This window comes from Macaca mulatta, chromosome 5, assembly GCF_049350105.2.
Source record: "Macaca mulatta isolate MMU2019108-1 chromosome 5, T2T-MMU8v2.0, whole genome shotgun sequence".
Taxonomy (NCBI): domain Eukaryota; kingdom Metazoa; phylum Chordata; class Mammalia; order Primates; family Cercopithecidae; genus Macaca; species Macaca mulatta.
This window is the reverse complement of record NC_133410.1, coordinates 81,036,904-81,052,798: the sequence shown is the minus strand read 5'-3', so window position 1 is coordinate 81,052,798 and position 15,895 is coordinate 81,036,904. Positions and strand designations below refer to the sequence as shown.

General features: G+C 38.0%; 1 long non-coding RNA gene across 1 annotated transcript; it reads left to right on the top strand.

Annotated features, from left to right (window-relative positions):
• The first annotated feature begins 440 nt into the window (after positions 1-440).
• On the top strand, positions 441-7,988 carry LOC144340801 (uncharacterized). The gene is made up of 2 exons (XR_013417213.1): positions 441-576; positions 5,966-7,988. It is a non-coding gene; the product is annotated as an uncharacterized LOC144340801 (long non-coding RNA).
• The last annotated feature ends 7,907 nt before the right edge of the window (positions 7,989-15,895 follow it).

Sequence of the window (15,895 nt, the reverse complement as noted above, 5' to 3'; positions counted from 1 at the left end):
TATGTGAATGTGTAGAACATGGTGCATTTCCATCTGTAATGTGACGTGCAAGACAAGGAAACATTCTATGGAGCAAAAATTAGACTGATTATTAGAAGATCTAGATCTAGTCCTGAATTTGTGGCCATCTAACTTGTAGGAGCTACTTAATGGCTCTGGGCCCCAATTCCACCATCTGTTACTTATAGGGACTAAATCAGTGGCTTCCAGTTTGTTTTTTAACCGGCATATTGCAGGGGCCTTTGAAAACAGTATGCTGAGAATAGATAGGGCTCAAGGACAGTATCTCCAATTGAACTTTTAGTGAACTCCCGTAGGCGCCAAGAAGGTGGGCAGATAAGGAAGAGCATAGAAACAAGGAACTGAGTAGAAGGTTACATGTGGGAAAAGAAAGTTTGTTTTGCATTGCATTCTTTCTGCTGACGTGGGGTTTATGGAGTATAAATAAAGTGAGGCAGAGGCTCTGAGTGCGGCCGCCATGTTCTCTGTGTGTCTTTGTCTTTTGTGTGTTCTTTCATTCTCCACCACCCCCGGCACGGACCCCAACAAGTGGCGCAGCAAGCAGGGTCAGCATGAGTGAGTAGGGGAGAACAAGAAGGGGAACCCCCTAGGGGCGGGTAAGGCCTGGATATTGTTAAGGGGAACCTTCTTAAGCTTTCATTATGGGGAATTCCATCTCTCTGGCCTCAGAATATTTACCGCTGTTTCAAGGACTGTTGCTCTCTATAGGAGTGGAAGTAAAAGAAAAAGACTTTGAAGCGATTGTTTGCCCATGTTGAACAACATTGTTACTGGTTTCAGTATCAGACTAAAGTGCAGCTGAATCGGAGAGAATGGTTACAGGTAGTAAAAGCTCTGCTTAGAGCTCTCCAGTTAGGGGATATTATGCCTCTAAGATTGTGGACCTTGTGTAACTCTATTACTCAGACATTAGAGTTACTTGAGACTGATTCAGAGTGTGGTAATGTAGCCATAGGAGGAAAGGTATCTGAGGATTTGGAAAAAAAATAAATCTGAAATGGAGCCCATTTGTGCCAGGATAACAGAGGATGGGGGGGTAGCAAAAGGGGGAGAAGAGAAAAAGCCAGCTCTTCCTTCTTCTAAGGGAAATTCTGACGTGCAGAGTATTATGGAAATGCTTCAACAAATATTACAGATATATTCTTCTAATTCACTTTTGCAAGCTTTCCCTGTTTCTTTTCCTTCTGCCCTGTTAAAAGAGGATTTTCCAGAGCCTCCAACCCCCCGGCTTCCTTATCTTTACCTTTGTTTGGCAAAGTTGAAGCCCTGTTCACATCAGACATACTTTAAATTTATACTAAAACACCTGTTTAATATGTCAAAACCAGTGTATATGTATATCTTATTGTTTGTTAAAATATTATGAGTATTTCAATAGTCCATAAATAAGCACATTAATATTAACTATTAATATTAATATAGTATTAATAACCCCAGCTAGGAAATTGTTATGTTATAGGGGTGCATAGGTTCCACCAATTTACACTCCAAACAGAAGTTGAGTATTCGAGTTGCTTAACACATTAACTACCTCTTGATATTTTCTGTGTTTTTAAATTTTAACCATTGTATTGTGTATGTAATGATTCTCAATTTGGTATTAATATACATATTTCCTAGTGAGTAATAATGTTAGACATATAGGTTTATTGTCATTTCTTTGTTCTGCTACTTTTGGTTGGGTTATTTACCTTTTCCTATTAATATGTTGGGATTCTTTATATTTGGGGATATGAGTATTATTATATATTATATATACTTTTAATTAAAAAAAAAATTTAAGGAGCTGGATCTGTTTCCAATTATTTGTGCTTCTTTTGCTCCTAATGCTCAGTTTTCAAATGGTGGCAATAATGTCCAATTTAATGCCTCACAAATTAAATTTTTAAAAGAAATGAAAGCTGCCATTTCTAACTATGAATCTCAATCTCCTTTTATCCTTGGTCTTCTTGATGTTTTTTCATCAGAAAATTTGATAATTCCTATAGACTGGAAGACTTTGAGGGAAGGCTTTTCTTGATCGTTCTCAGTGGTTACAATTGCACAACTGGTAAATGAACAAGGCACATGTACAGGCTAGGAAAAATGTTATGTGTGATCCCCCTGGACCCACTGAGGAATAACTCACAGGCACGGGTCAGTATGCTCCTCTTAATGCTCAGGCTGGTCTAGATGATGTTGCCTTTACTCAAATCAAGACTTTGTTTTTAAGGGCTTGAAATAAGGTAGAGATAACAGGAAAATCTTCCCTTTCCTCTGTGAAGATTTTACAGGGCACAAATGAACCATATCCAGATTTCATAGCCCATCTTCAGGATGCTGTCTTCAAAATTGTGGGTGCAGGCCTTCTTCAAAAATTTTGTTACAAACATTGTCTTTTAAAAATGCTTATGCTGACTGTTAAAAATTGTTAAAATCATTAAAGGCCAATGGGGCCAATTTAGATAAATATATTAAAACTTGTGTTAGTGTTGGAAGGGCTATTTATAATGCTCAATTATTTGCTGGAGCTTTGTCTAAAGCCTTAAAAGGAAATAACAAACAAGGTGTTTGTTTGCAGTGTGGTAAACCTAGACATTTCAAAAAAAAAAGAATGTCATAAAAATTGAACACTTTTATCCCTCAAGGCAGAAAGCTGCCTTCAGAGGTGTACAAATGTTGTGGTAAAGGTCGACATTGGACAAATAAATGTCATTCCAAAACTGATAAAAGTGGAAATTTACTGTCTCCTCTCCTGGGAAACGGGAGCCGGGGCCCACAGGCTTGGGGCCCCAACAATTACAATACAAGTCTACTACAATACCCAGTGAGCAATGACCTACAACATCAACGAATAAATTCAAGTCCTCCTTAAGGATCCCACACCTTACCCCAGTTTCTCAGCTTTATGCGGCAACTAAGTAGAGCGCCGCTGCTGACTTAGTTATTACTCAACTTTATACCTTGTCTCATAATAGAGGAGTATATAAATTAGCTATTAGAGTGTGTGACCCTTTGCCAAAAGGACATGTAGGACTTTTGTTAGGTCAAAACAACAGTGCTATACGGAAGTTAATGATGATTCCAGAAATCATTGATCTTGATGTTACTAATAAAATTCTTATGATGGTACAAGTTTCACAATTTATACGCCTAGAGACAGGGGAACGTATTCTCAATAGGGAGGGTTTGGTAGCACAGAAAAAACTGTTTTTTGGGAAACTTTAGTTTCTAATCAAAAGCCCTTATGTTCATTGCATATTAATGGAATAGTTTTTAAAGGGTTAATTGATATGGGGGTGAATATGTCTATCATTTGTTTAAATTAGTGGCCTATACAATGGGAAAAAAGACAACTTTCAGTCATACTCACTGGCTTGGGTGCTGCTTCTGTGGTTTATCAAGACGTAGAACCTTTAACCTGTGTCGGTCCTAAAGGTCAACAAGGTCAAGTTTTTTTTTATATATTATTCCTATCAATATTAATCTTTGGGGACAAAATCTTTCATAACAATTTGGTGCTTTTTTTAACATTCTTCATATTTCCTCAGCTGCCAAAAATATGATGTTCATAATGGGCTACAATCCTTTAAACTCATAGCCACTGTTCACCATCCTCAAGTTTTATAATTAAAGTGTAAAACGACCACTCCTCTTTAGGTGAAACAGTGGCCATAATCTAAAGAAATACTTAGGACTTTAAAAGAGTAAGTCAAAAAACAAATGGCCGAGAGGAATCTAAAGCCACGTACTTCTGCATGGAATTCCCGTCTTTGTCTTGTCTTAAAACTATAAATGTTTACATTCAACCTAGGGAAAGTTTACAGTCTGGTCTTCCTAATCCTGCCCTTATCCCACAAAGTTAAAAATTAATGGTCATAGATCTCAAAAATTGTTTTTTCTCTATTCCATTACAACCTCAAGGTTGTAAAAAGTTTGCCTTTATTATTCCTAAATATAATAATGGACAACCTATTCAAAAATATCAGCAGAAGCTTCTTCCCCAGGGTATACTTAATAGCCCTACTATATGTCAAAAATTTGTACATAGGACTTTAAATCCTATAAACAATCAGTTTCCAACTGTGTTAATTTATTATTGTATGGATCTTCTCTGTCCCTGTTTTAAATAATTTTCAGCCACTTTCTTGATATCAATGGAAAGTTTTACCTCAAGGTATGTTAAATAGCCCTACCTTGTGTCAAGAATTTGTCCATAGGGCCTTGGATCCTGTTTGAAAGCGTCATCCTTCTGTTCTTTTATATCATTATATGGATGACATTCTTCTTGCTGCACCCACCAGAGAAAAGCAGCAAGATGCTTTTGTATCATTACAAACTCAGCTTTCTTTCTACTCACTTAATATTGCCACAGAAAAAATTTAACTGGATTTTCTTATTCAATATTTAGGTTATACCTTGGGGGCACAAAATATTCGACCCCCAAAAATTCAAATTCGACGTGATCATTTAAAAACATTACATGATTTTCAAAAGCTTCTAGGAGACATTAATTGGATGCGTCCTGTTTTAAGAATACCAACATATCAGTTATAACATCTTTTTTCTATTCTAGAAGGAGACAGTCACTTGGACAACTCACGCCATTTAACTCCTTTGGCTTTACAGGAACTCCAGCATGTTGAAGAGCAACTTCAAAAGGCCCTTCCTTTTGTTAATTTCATACTTTACCTTCTCCCACAGGAATGATTCATCAAACTAATCGACCACTGAAATGGATCTTTTTGTCCAATAAAATATCTAAACGCTTGGCTACTTATATCGATCATTTAGCTGAACTGATCATCAAAGGATGGCATCACTGTCGACAACTTTGGGGAGGAGATCCTTCCTTAATTATCTCTCAATTCACTCATAGTCAGATCACTTATCTTCTTGCAACTTCTGATTCTTGGCAAGTTGCTTGCGCTTCTTTTGTTGGACAATTTTCTACCCAATATCCTAAGTCTCCGATCTTTTCATTTTTTAGGCAACATTCTGTGTTGCCTTTCTCACCAATTTCTGTATTTCCTGTTCAAGGTCCTACCTTTTTTACTGATGCTAGTAGCAATGATAAGGCTGGATATTGGTGTGTTCATCAATCTCGAGTTACAGTTTATCCTTATCCCTTGGTGCAACAGGGAGAATTGTTTGCTGTTCTGATGATCTTACTTGATTTCCCTACTACTGGTTGTAACATTGTTAGTGATTCTCAATATGCTGTTTATGTTACTTCTTATATTTCTCAGGCCACCTACATGCTGCAGAACAAAAATATACTCTACATCACACTAATAGTTCTGGCCTTCAATGACGGTTTCATTTAACTTATAAACAAGCTCGTTCTCTTATTCGAGCTTGTCCTTCCTGTGCTCCTTTGAGCATTCCATCCTTCCATCCTGGGGTTAATCCATGAGATGTCCCTTCTTTTGGACAATTAAAGTATGTTCATCATACTATTGATACCTTTTCTCATTTTCAATGGGCCACTCCGTTGCCATCTGAGAAAGCTGATTCTGTTATTACACATCTCTTAGCTTGTTTCACCATCATGGGCATTCCTCTTATACTTAAAACTAATAATGTCCCTGCCTATGTCTCTCGTAAATTACAAGTTTTCTTACAGCAATACAATATTCAACATATCATCGGTATCCCGGGCAACAGTCAAGGTCAAGCCATCATTGAGCGCGCAAATTTAACTTTAAAAACTCAACTATTAAAACAAAACAAAAAGGGGGAAATGAGCCCCCCAGAAACCAGATTTTGAAGGTTCTTTTTACCTTAATTTTTTTGAATCAATGGAGACAATTGCAAGACTCCGCTGTCGTAACCCATCTTTCCTCACCTTCCTCGGTGATAGTCCCCGCTGACAATTTAAAGGTTTGGTATCCTAATGAAGAAGGTAAGTAGGTTCAAGGGCAAATTCTAAAACAGGGACGGGGCTATGCTCTTGTCCTTACAGGGAGCGGACCTGAGTGGTTTCCTACAAGATGATTGAAACCCTGTTGAAAAGAAAACTGGATTCAGCATGCATTTCTTCCTTTGTTAGATGTGCCTCGGCAGGGGACTTATTTCTCTTAGTGAGGCTTTGTATGAATATTGGACTTATATTCCCTTTCCGCCCTTGTATCAGGGAGTCGCCTGAGGGGAGGCGGAAATTAAGGTTTTCACCAATGACACTACTTGGATGCCGTCCCCCTATATAGACAAGGACAATATAGAACGGGAAACGGGAATTATAAACAACACATATCAATTTGGAGTGGAAGGACTTCCAATATGTATGGGAAATAGTTCTCATTGTCTCTGAAAATCGCATGAAGCCTGGGCTGTTCGCTATAATCATAGTCATGTGGCTGCTAATACTGTTATTATTGTAACTAGAAGCTTTCAGTATAATCATACTGTATATAGTAATGAAACTATTCCTAGTTCTTTACCTTTTTGTCCTATTCCAGAGGTTTCTCCTAATATTGAGGTGCTGGAATGGCAACAATGTCGGGGAACTAAACCCCGGATTTTATTAGAATACAATGGAATGTAAATAACTGATTGGAGTGTGCACAGTGATTTTCAAATAAAATTTAGTCACATATCTTTGAAATGACACTGGGTAAATAAAAGTATTGCTGCTAACAGTAATGAAACCTTGGTATGGCGTGAAGGAGGCCTGAAGTACAGAGTCATCTTTCGAAGTTGTTAGCTGCAGGTGATGCCATTAGCACTTTTGTGAGGAATATGTCCCTTAATCGTTCTAACCCAACTAACTCCTTTCATATTCAGTTATATCGAAATACCTCCTGATATATTATTGCTTGTGTCCGTAAGCCCTACCTATTATTAGCAGGGAATTTGACATGGGATAATCATACGGGGATTGTTAATTGTAGATACGTGTACATTTTTGTCTTGCCTCAATCATTCCTGTTGGCACAACTTTACTGGGGATATTTATATCCTCAGGGCTCGTAAGGAAATTTGGCTACCTGTTAACCTTACACGACCATGGGGGGCATCACCTCTTGAAACTTATATTTGGACTTCTCTTCAGCGAACCTGCCGTGCCCTTGGACTTATAATTGCCTCGGTGATGAGTCTTGTTGCCATCGCCTCCATTGCGACTGTAGCAGGACTCGCTCTTCATCAAAGCATACAAAATGCTGAATTTATGCAGCAATGGCACAAACAATCTCACTGGTTATGGCTTCAACAACGAAACATTGACTCTCAACTTGCTGAAAGATTGGACAACATGGAGCAAGCATTGACATGGCTTGGAGATCAGCTCACTGTACTCAGTACTCGGATGACATTACAATGTGATTGGAACTCCACTCAATTTTGTGTAATGCCTGTACCTTTTAACATCTCTCAAAATTGGACTGTAATCCGAAAATTATTAGTAGGCCATAAAAATATTAGTTTGGACATCCAAGAGCTCATTCAGAACATTTCTGAAGCATTTCAACAACAATTACATGTGTTGTCTGGAACCGTAACCCTGCAGAGCTGGGTCAGCGCCTTGCTGCCTTTAACCCATGGACCCAGATGAAAACATGGATTTCTACAATCTCTGGAAGTATATTGCTTTGGGCACTTGGATTGAGTCTACTTCTTTTGGTGATTCGATGCTCCCTCCGTCGCCTCCAAAAACAAAAGAAAACACAGGAACAAATATGGGCTACCTTTTTAGGATTGAGGCAAAACAAAAACAAAAAGGGGGAAATGCAGGGGCCTTTGAAAACAGTATACTGAGAATAGATAGGGCTCAAGGACAGTATCTCCAATTGAACTTTTAATGAACTCCCGTAGGCACCAAGAAGGCGGGCAGATAAGGAAGAGCATAGAAACAAGGAACTGAGTAGAAGGTTACATGTGGGAAAAGAAAGTTTGTTTTGCATTGCATTCTTTCTGCTGACGTGGGGTTTATGGAGTATAAATAAAGTGAGGCGGAGGCTCTGAGTGCGGCCGCCATGTTCTCTGTGTGTCTTTGTCTTTTGTGTGTTCTTTCATTCTCCACCACCCCCAGCACGGACCCCAACACATATTAGTCAGGTGGATTGTCCAGATAAACAGAACCAACAGGGTATGTGTGTGAGGCTGGGGGCTTGGGAGCAATAGCGAGGGTGAGAGAGAGAGAGAGAGATTTATTAGACTTGTTATAAGACATCAACTCATGTGATTATGGAGGCTGACAAGTCCCAAGCTCTGCAGTCAGCAAGCTGCCCATCCAGGAGAGTCCCAAGGCCAGCAGACTTGAGACCCAAGAAGAGCCAATGTCTCAGTTTGAGTCGAGAGGCAGGAAAAGACCAATGCCCCAGCTCAAGGCAGTCAGGCAGGAGGTGTTTCCTCTAAGTGAAAGGAGAATCAGACCTTTTGTTCTATGTAGGTCTTGAACGAATTGGATGCCCATCCACATTAGGAAGGACAATCTACTTTACCCAATCTACCTGTTTAAATGTTCATTTCATCCAACATCCTCATAGACACACTTAAAGTAATGTTTGACCAAATGTCTGGGTACCCTGTGACCCAGTCACGTTGACACATAAAATTACCCATCACAACTTGAGAAACTTTACTTTAAATGGCATCTTGCTCAGAAGTCACATCAGTGAAACAAATGAAGGAGACGCTACACTTATTGAAGATTTAATGTAGGGTCAACCCTGCACCTCCTCCTTATCCCTGTAGTGATCCCAAAGATAGATGGAGAGAAAGGGGCAGGCCAACCACATGCCCAAGTGACAGTCTCTAAAAGAGCACTGGAAGGCTAAAACATCATAGGTAAGGTACTCAGTTGAACAGCAGCTGCTGGTTTTGCATCAGTAGCCATCTTTCTGTCTTTCACAGTGATTGTTTTAGTGATTTGTTTTGAGCATAAGGCCACTCTGAATAAAGACTATATTCTCTAGGCACCTTTGTGGTGAGAGAGTGTGGGTGGATGTTGGCCAAAGGGATGAGAATAAAGTAATGTATGAAACTCTAGGTCCTGCCTGCCCCTAAATGAAAGAGCACACCTACTCCTTCCTCTTTCCCCACTGCCACTGGCTGGAATACAAACATGATGGTGAGTCATCTTGGGCCATATGGATGACACCACCACCACACAACAAGAGAGAAGGAGCCTGGGCCTCCAGTGATCTTAAAGTACAAAGCTGCTATACCAGCACAGACTTTTATGTGAGAGAGAAATATATTATTTCATTTATGCCATTGTTATTTTGTCTCTGCTATATGGAGTTGAATTTATATCCTAACCGAAAATATGAATCTATCACAATATTTCTATGAGAGAATAATATGTGTATTTAGAAGGAACATTTTGGTAAGCTACTTAGGGTATAGAAGTGAGGTTCTTAATAAAGAGTATGATTTATAAAGGCATTTTATATCCATGAGCTAACCACATTGGGTCATTCCTAAACTATTTGGTTCAAAATAGGGAAGTCTAATAATGACCAATAGTAATCCATTCTCCCATATACAGAACAGAGTTCAGTTTCTTCTCCAAATAAAGTTAAACAATGCTTTAAAATGTTTTTAAAATGTTTTAAAAATATCATTATGAGGCCGGGCGCGGTGGCTCAAGCCTGTAATCCCAGCACTTTGGGAGGCCGAGACGGGCGGATCACGAGGTCAGGAGATCGAGACCATCCTGGCTAACACGGTGAAACCCCGTCTCTACTAAAAAATACAAAAAAAAAAAAACTAGCCGGGCGAGGTGGCGGGCGCCTGTAGTCCCAGCTATTCAGGAGGCTGAGGCAGGAGAATGGCGTAAACCCGGGAGGCGGAGCTTGCAGTGAGCCGAGATCGCGCCACTGCACTCCAGCCTGGGTGACAGAGCCAGACTCCGTCTCAAAAAAAAAAAAAAAAAAAAAAAAATATCATTATGAAAAGGTTCTGAAGTATTATGCTCAGAGTAACTATGTGTCCTCATTTAATCCTATCTTGAGGGTCAGCTATATGGATTTTGTTAACCCCCTGTTAAAAACCACAGGAGGAGATGGTTCCTGTGTTCTTTCAACATCATCATTCTCTGGTATATTCTCCCTAAATAATAGTGTTCAATGCCCACAGCATTGCTCAAATATAAGAAGCAATTATGCATCTCATTTAAGCAACATAGACACACATTTTCTTGAAAGAGTTTTCTGTACTCATTGCCTCATCAGATATTTTCTTAACCCAGTCAAATCAGGCTTGCATTCTGCTATTTTTATGTGTCTTCTCTTAAAAACTCACCAATGACTTCCATCTTGGAAAACTGAAAAAAACTGAAACAAGTAATTAGTACTCATCTTACTGTATTTCTCAACAGAATTTGACATAATCATTCTGTCCTCTTTGAAAGAATTTCTTAATTTGACTTCTATATCCTCCCAGTTTCACTCCTATCTCCTTAGTTGATTAATCTTAATATTCTTTACTGATTTATCTTTATTATCCCAAATTCTAAGAGTTGGCATGGCTTTTTAAGTCTTTGACCTCAGATGTCATCTCCATTTTCAATACCTAAGGGATCATTCAGTCCTTTGGATTTAAATACCATCTATATACTAATGACTTTCAAAATGTAACCCCAGTACCAACCTCTCCCTTGAGCTCCAGATTCACATATTCAACTTACATATCACTCTGATATCTCCACTTTGATATCTAACAGAAATTCCAAGGATAACATATCTAAAACTAAATCTTACCAATTTATTTCAAATTTAAATATTGAGCATATATTACCTACAGTAAAATGTATAGATTTTTAGGTGTAAATTTTGATGAATTTTGATAAATGCATATACCCATCCATCAATGATATCAACATATAGGACATTTCTATCACTCCAGAAAATTTCCAAATGTCCTTTTTCAGCTAACCTCCTTTCCCTCACCCCTGCAGAAGTAATCACTGTTCTGATTACTCTTGCTAAGAATTGGTTTTACTTATTCTGACAATTAATGAGAAACAGGTGTTAAAATCTTCAACCGTAGTTTGTGTGTTTTTTTATTTATTTCAGCTTGGCTTCATGTAGTTTGAAATTCTGTTATGAAATACATACACATTTAGTATTTATATGCCTTCTGATGCAGATCTTTCCATAATTATCTATATTTTGGTCCCCAACTGGATTACAGTTGCAGTAGTCTAGTCCAGTCTAGTCTAGTCTAGTAGGGTAGCCTCGTTTAAGTGCAAAGTGCATATGTTTTCAACCCTACTCCACTTCTCAATATTTTAGACAGGGAATATACTATTTCTCCAATTTGGTGATGTTTTCCTACATTTCAAAACAAGCCTAAATTAAATGTATCCCTTTAGCAGAATATATTACAATAACTCTCCTGGAGTTATAATAGTTTATTAACCTCTTTTGCCTGCTCTGTGAAAATATGCTATACTTTGTTGGGAACATGCAGAAAAGGCCCACAGAAATCCAGCCACATGGATCTAATGCTTCTGTCAACTTCAATAGAGTCCGTTTATTGTCTTAGTCACAGTAATTATGGAACAACAGCTTTTAACAATTCCAGTAGAGGAGGTGTCTTGTTTTGGCCTTTTAGTTTCTGCCTGTTTCTTCACTGATAAGAAAGACAAATTAGGTTTACAATTAAGCTTGAGCTCTACTTCATTTGGAAAGGTCACATATCCCAGCCAAACCAACCGCCTGATGTTTAATTACAGAGCTAAGAAGCCAAAGGGCTTGCCAGTCTTGTTTGCAACTCTGAAATTTACAGCTAATATTGGTGCAATGCCACAGTGAGTATAACTGTAGAAATATGTTGCCTTTTTGTGTGACATTAACACTATGCACCCTCATATTCTCCATTAGGGTAGAGAGTCCAAGTGTGTTTAAAATGCAAATACATATGACATTTAGTTGTTTTGGTAGGTCAATGATTCAAGCACTGAAATTAAATTTTCTTGACAGAAGTGACTTCATTAATGATCTGATTGATCCCAGCTTTTTCCCCTTCTTTCATCCTTTGTCACCTCTCCACTCCCAACAATAAGCCAAGCATGATCAAAATCCTAATATCTTAACTTCTCTTTCTAAAAGGGGTCAGCTTATACAAAAAAGCAAAGGCCATCCTTTTAAAATTTTTATAGAGTTGCCTATGAACATCTGCTATGGTTCAAGTGTTTGTCCCCTCCAAAACTCACGTTGAAATGTGGTTGCATTGTGGTAGTGGGAACTTTGTGAGGAGATTGGGCCATGAGAGCTCCCCTCATGGTGGGATTGATCCTGCTATAAAAGGTCAGATTTGACCCCTTTTGCCTTCTTTCCTTTCTGCTTTCTGTCATGTGAGGACACACAAGAATGCCCTCATCAGATGTTGGTACCTTGACCTTGGACTTCAGAGTTGTGAGAAAATACATTTCTGTTCATCACAAATTAACCAGTGTGTGGTATTCCATGATAGCAGCACAAAGCAGACTAAAACAACATCCTATACACAAAAACTCTAGTGTCTACTCATTAAGCTAGAAAATCTTGAATATTTATCGCAAATAAACAAAGAACGAAGGATGGAAAGAGGAAAAGAAGGAGAAAGAAGGAAGAGGAAGAGACTGAGGAGAAACAAAGAAGGAAGAAGAGGACAAAAAAGGACTAGACAGTCAGCCTCTGATAAGCCAAATGGAGTAGTGAACATAGCCTGTTAATATTTCCTGTTTCTTCCCCTCTTCACCAAGTTAATTCCTTGCCATCTCTTAGCTTTGAGTGTAATTATTATGCCACAGGGAAACTTTCCCTGACCTTTCTGCCCAGATCAAATTTTTCATTACAGATTCCCTTGACACTATATACCTCTCTTTCTTTGCATTTGGCCTAGTGGTGATTTCAATTTTGTACTATTTGATTAATGCTTCCCTCCCCAAATGAACTGTAAGTTCTTCCAAGGCAGCGACCATTTCTGGTTTTTCTCACCATTATATGTCCTGTTCTTAGCACAACATGTTCCACAGAGGAGAAAGTCAATTAATATTTACCAAATGAATCTACTAAATAATCAGTAAAAGCACATGTGGGAACTGGAGCAAAGAAAAATACTTTTGCTCCTCTCCTGAGAAATACTGTCCCTAGCTTAGTGGTCCTAAAGTATTTTGGTTGTAACACCCTTTACACTCTTAAAACTATTGAAGATCACATGAATGTATATAGCAGCTTTTATTTACAATTGCAAAAAACTTAACAGCATCCAAGATATCCTTCAATAGATAGAGAGATAAGTAAATTGTGATATATTCATACAATAAAATAGTATTCAATGATAAAAAGAAATGAGTTACTGAGCCATGAAAAGATAGAGGAAACTTAAATGCATATTTCTATGTAAAAGAAGCCAATCCAAAAAGACTACTTACTGTATGATTCCAACTATGTAACATCTGGAAAAGACAAAACTATAGAGACTGTAAAAAGATCAATGGTTGCCTGGGATTTAGGGTAAGAGAGGAGTACATGGGAAGAACACAGGGAATTTTTAGGACACTGAAATTATTTTGTACAATGTTGGAAACATGTCATCATATGTTTGTAAAAATCCATAAAATGTACAACACAAAAGCAAACTCTAATGTAAATTATGTGCTTTGTCGGATACTGTATCAGTGCTTTTTCATTGATTGTAACAAATGTGTCATACTGATGCAAGATGATGATTGCAGGGGAGGCTGGGATGAGGGTTATGAGGAATATATAGGAAGTCTCTGTACTTTCTACTCAATTTTTCTGGAAACCAAAAACTGATCTTAAAAATAATTTATATCAGGAGGCTGACGCAGGAGAATTGCTTGAACCCGGGAGGCAGAGGTTGTAGTAAGCCAAGATCACGTCACTGCACTCCAGGAAGGGCAACAGAATGAGATTCTGTGTCAAAAAATAATAATAATAATAATTTATATCAATTTTTAAAAGCCTATTGAAGATCTACAAAGAGCTTTTATTTATATGAGTTTGATCTATTGATGTTTACCAAATTACAAACTAAAAAGAGAAAATTTTAAATATTTATTTTTAATTCATTTAACAAATCAATGAACCCACTACATGTTAACATTAAAATGTGTTTTATTACATATAACTATATTGGAGTCATTCACTTGCAACCAAGATGGAGTTAACAAAGATCAGATTTACCATCCTACCTGAGCTTTAAAAAAAAAAAAAAAAAAGACAGATAAAAAACTATATACAACAACAGCTCTTGAAACATTAGACATAAGGCAATAAACAACAGTAATCCCCAAGAGAAGATAAATAAATGAAGTGAGGCCTGTACTTGCATCAGCTTACTATCAGGGTCAGCTAACTTTTTTTGTAAAGGGCCAGATGGCATACATTTTAGTCTTTCTGGGCTACGTAAAGATTCTAGGTAATGGAGCAAGGACAAAAAAACCCAAGTATAGCCTGTCTCTGAATTGAGGAGATGGAGTTGGGAGTTTAGGTAAACCAAAGTTCACAGGGCAAAGTACTGTAGAGCAGTGGTCCCAACATTTCTGGCACCGGAAACCAGTTTTGTGGAGGACTATTTTTCCCATGAACAGGGGATTGGGGTGGGGGATGAGTTTTGGATGTGCAGTTCACAATAGAGTGCAAGCTCCTATGAGAATCTAATGCTGCCGCTGATCTGACAAGAGGAAGAGCTCAGGTGGTAATGTTTGCTCGCACATCCCTCCCTCCCCTCCCCTCCTGCTGTGTGGCCCATTTCCTAAGAGGCCATGGATGGATACCAGTCTGGGTCCCAGGGGTTGGGGAGCCCTGCAGAGGACAGAGTAGCATGGGAGGTTAACTTCAGAGATCTTCCAGAGGCATCTTCAAGTATTCAGATGAACACTGAGCAGCCCATGTGTGTGTGGCTGTCCAAGGCTAGGGGAAGAACAACTTGAAAGCATTAAAGGGGAACAGTGCCCACTGCTCACATAAGACCTGGGTGAGAGCTGCTCACATAAGACCTGATCACATAAGACTGTCTCATTTCAACAACCAGAGCAGAAAACTGTATAACTTACGGGGCCCTGGATTAGGCACTAAGAAGGGCCTTGCCTCAGTAGTGGGGAAAATTAATGGTAGACAAAATGCTGCTCTGATACAGCTAAACAAACCTTAAATGCAAGACCCCAAAGAATCAAACTGTTGCTAAGTAATTTCACTGCATTCCAAAACAAAGATCAAGAATATTCATAGGAATACAGAAATATGTGACGCCCTACAGGGCAAAATTCACACTATGTGGCATATAATAGAGAATTACCTGGAATGAAACAAAGCAGGAAAGTATAACCCACGATGAGAAAAAAACAATTAATTTACATTAACCTAGAAATGACAGAATGATAGAATTTGTACAAAAGGACACTAAATATTTTCCAAATGTAAAAACTACAAACCCACAGAGCCAATAAGCTCAATGAACATCAAACACAAGAAACATGAAGAAAACTACACCAAGATATCATAATCAAATTGCTAAAAGCCACTGATAAAAGATAATTTTTTAAAAAACACCTTGGAAAAAAGACACATTATTTACAGAAAAACAAGATAAAGATGTCTCATCAGAAACAATGCAACCTAGAAGACAGTGGAGCAATATCTTGAAAGTACAGGAAGAGTAAATCTAGAATTCTTTGCCCAAGAAAAATATCTTTTAATAAAGGAGGTAAAATAAAACTTTTTCAAATATACAAAAGCTGAAAGAATTTATCACTAGCAGACTTGCACTATGAGAAATTTTAGGAAATTATCCTTTAAGCAGAAGGAGAATAATACCAGATGGATACTTGGACCCTCACCAAGTAAATAAATTGTACCAGAAATTCTAACTAGATAGGTAATTTTCTTATTATTTAAATATCTTTAAAGTTAAAGAGATAGTTGAAATTTAAAGCAAA